This window comes from Sinocyclocheilus anshuiensis, unplaced genomic scaffold, assembly GCF_001515605.1.
Source record: "Sinocyclocheilus anshuiensis isolate Anshui unplaced genomic scaffold, SAMN03320099.WGS_v1.1 scaffold267, whole genome shotgun sequence".
Taxonomy (NCBI): domain Eukaryota; kingdom Metazoa; phylum Chordata; class Actinopteri; order Cypriniformes; family Cyprinidae; genus Sinocyclocheilus; species Sinocyclocheilus anshuiensis.
Genome location: NW_015552637.1, coordinates 154,610 through 159,662, shown reverse-complemented (window position 1 = coordinate 159,662; position 5,053 = coordinate 154,610).

The window sequence follows — 5,053 nt, the reverse complement described above, 5'->3', positions numbered from 1 at the left end:
GGATGATCAGAAGAAATGGACAGCACCTGAGTTAAATATATGAGTGTCACAGCAAAGGGTCTGAATACTTAGGACCATGTGATATTTCAGTTTTTCTTTTTTAATAAATCTGCAAAAATGTCAACAATTCTGTGTTTTTCTGTCAATATGGGGTGATGTGTGTACATTAATGAGGAAAAAAAATTAACTTAAATGATTTTAGCAAATGGCTGCAATATAACAAAGAGTGAAAAATTTAAGGGGTCTGAATACTTTCCGTACCCACTGTATATATATATATATAGGCTATAAACACATAAAATATGCATCAATAGTCAAGACTGTTCAGCAGATTTCAGAACTGATGCAAAGGAGTGCAACTATAGTACAATACAATGATGGTATCCGATGGTAATATCATCAGAAATGAAATATTATTGTGTTCATGTACTATATCAAGGTGGATTTTTGTGATATTTTTGTGTCTATATTGAACACATCATGTAAACATTAAGAGTGCAGGGTAGAAAAAGTATGTGAACCCCTTGCTATTGATTTTTCAAAGGCTACCTGAAGTAATGAGCAAGTCATTGAGACGATATTAGAGACGTTGTTCAGAGCAGCCCTTACATTTACGGTATAGCTACAATATTGAGTATTCAATATTTCATTTCCACCATTATTATTACTCAGTATGTTGAAGCTGATTTATGTCTGTCTATATATGAAGCAGTGGGATTGCCACTCAATATCCAGCAGATTGCAAGTTTCCTTCAGCCGTGACAAATAAAATAAAATCATAGGATTACTAGAGGGAACATTTTCAAGGGCTAAGAAACAATGTGGGGAAAATGGAGAGAAGTTAAAGTTAGAAAGAGTGAGCTAGAGAGAAAAAGACAGAGAGAGTGGGATAGAAATTTCAGAGGAGCCCAGGGGTAGTTGTTCAACACCTTGCAAGAAGATAGTCCCATGCCCATGACTTTACCAATAGCTCCCTATTTTGCATGAATTAGGTTGTCAAGACCTGGAAGAGGCAATCCGATTCTGTTCATCATTCTGAGATTATTTCCAGTTGTCTCTGAAAGCCACAGGCAGGAGCTTTTGAAAGAGTTGCTTATTAAACCTGCACCAAAGGGGAGGAGCTGAAAGGCAGGAGCAGACTCCTTTTTGAATGGCTCTTTTGACAACGTAATTTGCATTCTGTAATTAACTGTCTCTCCTGCCCCCCCCACCCCCCACCCCTTTCTTCTCCACCGTTCTTGCACCCCCCTCTGCACCAGAGGTTAGTGTATGACAGTTCCAAGTCTGTGAATTAGGTCTGTGTTGCCCCGGTAACAGGTCTTTATCAAAGACCAACACACTGAAGTAGGAGGAAAGCTGATGTCTAAATGAAGAGTTTTTTTTCTCCTGCTTACAATTTGCTCCTTCGCTCTTTTTGTGTGTGTTTTTGGTGTGCATGCAGGGTTACTTTGAGAAGCACGGATATAAGCAATACAGTGTCAGAAAGTAGGAAATGTTGCAGAAAGCAGAAAATGTTGTGACTGCACAGAATGAAAGATGTAAATATTAAAACTTAAAATATAAAGTTTTTTTTGTGTGTGTGTGTGTGTGTGTGTGTGTGTGTGTGTGTATAACTATAACTATAACTATAACTATAACTATAACTATACAGCCTTATGTTAAACTGTTTTAAATCACTTTTTTCCATATCAATCTGCACTCCATACACCATAATGGTAAAGCAAAAAACAGGTTTTTAACATCTTTGCAAATTTATTAAAAATAAAATACTTAAATGATTCCATTGCATAATTTGGGACAGTTGAAATTTAGCTCAAGAACATTCATATTACTTGTAGATGTTACTATACTTCAAGTGAAGTTAACCTGTGGCAAATTCCCTTGAATGAGTATGATTTGGAAAGACACACACATCTTAATAAAAGGTCTAACAGCTGATAATGCACATCAGAGCAAAAACCAAGCTCTGAGGTGAAAAGAACTGCCTATAGAGCTCAGAAACAGGTTTGTGTCAAGCCAAACATCTGGGGAAGAGTTCAGAAAAAATTCTGCTTCATTGAAGGGTCACAGAAACATGTAATCTCCATTACCCTTAATGGAAGAAGTTTGAAACAACCAGGACTCTTCCTAGAGCTGGCCTCCTGGCCAAACTGAGCAATTGACGGAGAAGGGCTTTGGTTAGTGTGGTGACCAAGAACCTGATTGTCACTCTAGTTGAGCTCCATGATCATATGTGGAAATAGGAGAAATAAGAGAAACCTACAGAAGGACAAACATCACTGCAACACTCCACCGATCCGAGCTTTATGGTGGTGTGGCAAGACTCAATCCTCTCTTCTACCTACATTACAATGTGTACCCACCATTTGCATCAGCGAAGTCAACAATAAACCTATTGAGGGAGGTATCACCCGACAAACTGCACCTGCCCAGCTACAGATTGGTCTGTTCCATAGCGAAAACATCTCACTCTACATCATTGACTCACCCAGGTATGAAATCATCCTTGGACATCCATGGTTATCTGTTCACGATCCTGTACTCTCATGGTATCATGGAGAACTGACTCACTGGTCCAAATTCTGCCTCACCCATTGCATGAACATCAACATGCCAAGTCCATGTCTCGCCACGAGTGTTGAGAGTCCGGTCTCTGACTCCAGTCCCAAAATTCCTACCTGCTATCACGACTACTTAGAGGTGTTCAGCAAGTCCAAAGCTACACAGTTACCACCTCACCGCCCCTGGGATTGCACCATCGACCTTCTGCCCAATGCCATGCCACCTAAGAGTAAAGTCTACCCACTATCACGCCAAGAATCTCAAGCCATGGAAGATTACATTGAAGAGGCTCTTAACTATGGCTTCATTCGACCTTCCACTTCCCCAGCAGCAGCAGGTTTCTTCTTCGTTGAGAAGAGGGACGGAGGCCTACGACCATGCATTGATTATCGTGGACTTAACAACATGACGGTTAAATTCCGCTAGCCACTCCCTCTAGTTCCTGCTGTCCTGGAGCAACTTCGTGAGGCAAAAATATACACCAAGCTAGACTTGAGAAGAGCTTATAATCTCATTCGGATCAAGGAAGGCGATGAGTGGAAGACTGCATTTCTCACCACCAGAGGTCACTATGAGTACTCGGTGATGCCGTTTGGGCTAGCCAACGCCCCAGCTGTGTTCCAATCATTCATTAACGAGATCTTCAGGGACATCTTGAACCAGTATGTTATTGCCTACATTGACGATATTCTGATTTACTCCAAGTCTGAAGCTGAACACATCAAACATGTCCAGGACATCCTCTCTCTTCTCCTTAAGCACCAACTCTATGTAAAAGCGGAAAAATGTGAGTTCCATCTCCAGAACACCACATTCTTGGGGTATCACATCAGTCATCAAGGAGTCGAGATGGACACTTCCAAGATCCAGGCAGTCACGGAATGGTCCCAACCATCCACAATCAAGGAACTTCAAAGATTTCTAGGCTTTGCCAACTTCTACCGGCGTTTCATCAGAAACTACAGCACGATCGCCTCCCCGTTGACGTCTCTTCTGAAGGGGAGGCCATCCAAGTTAAAGTGGACAAGCGAAGCCACCACTGCTTTCACAAAACTCAAGACAAGTTTCGTTTCAGCACCTATCTTGAAACATCCTGACCCTAATCTCCCATTTGTAGTGGAGGTGGATGCATCAGTCAATTGGGGCAGTACTGTCACAGCGTCATGGTCAACCAGCTAAATTGTACCCGTGTGCATTCTTTTCAAGAAAACTCACTTCGGCCGAAAGAAACTATGATGTTGGTAATAAGGAGTTACTGTCCATGAAAGCTGCAATAGAGGAATGGAGACACTGATTGGAGGGAGCCGTTCACCCGTTCCAGGTTATCACCGATCACAAGAATCTTGAGTATGTGAAAAGTGCCAAGAGACTAAACCCACGTCAGGCCAGATGGTCACTGTTCTTTTCAAGGTTTCAATTTACTGTCACCTATCGCCCAGGAAGTAAGAATTGCAAGGCAGACGCCCTCTCCAGGTGTCATGATCCTCCTCTCCAAGATCATTCTCCTGAACCCATTCTTCCTTCCTCTGTAATTATCGCTCCTGTAAACTGGGACATCATGGAGGAGATCCAAAGAGCCACACAGCAAAATCGTCAGCCCGCTATGTGCCCCCCGAACAAACAATATGTTCCCCAGGATCTACGACAACGGGTCATGCAATGGGTTCATACTTCTGTCAACTCAGGTCATCCAGGTATCTCACGCACCATCAAATTAATCCACAACGCTTTCTGGTGGCCAACCATGAACACAGATGTAACTGATTACGTGAAAGCTTGCCAAGTTTGCACGCAATCTAAGTCTCACGCACCATCAAGTTAATCCACAACGCTTTCTGGTGGCCAACCATGAACAGAGATGTAACTGATTACGTGAAAGCTTGCCAAGTTTGCGCGCAATCTAAGACCCCCAAGGAACTGCCATCCGGTCTTCTGCAGCCGCTACCTATCCCGCAACGTCCATGGTCTCACCTGTCAATCGACTTTGTTACCGATCTCCCACCATCCCAAGATTTCACTACAATTCTAGTCATCATCGACAGATTCTCTAAGTCTTGCCGCCTCATTCCCCTCAAAGGTCTGCCAACAGCCATGGAAACGGCTCAAGCTCTATTTCACCATGTGTTTCGAATTTATGGCTTACCCGAAGACATCGTCTCGGATCGAGGGACTCAATTCACCTCTCAGGTGTGGAAAGCTTTCTACCGACAATTGGACATCAATGTGAGTCTGACATCAGGCTATCACCCACAGTCAAACGGTCAAGTCGAGAGACTCAATCAGGAGATTGGTAGATATCTGAGAACCTACTGCAGCCGGGAACAGAATCGGTGGGCAGAATTCTTGCCATGGGCGGAATATGCCCAAAACTCTTTAACCCATGCCTCTACAGGACTCACCCCATTCCAATGTGTATTAGGATATCAACCTCCATTGTTCCCGTGGTCTGGCGAACCTTCCTCCGTTCCTGCGGTAGATGACTGGATACGTC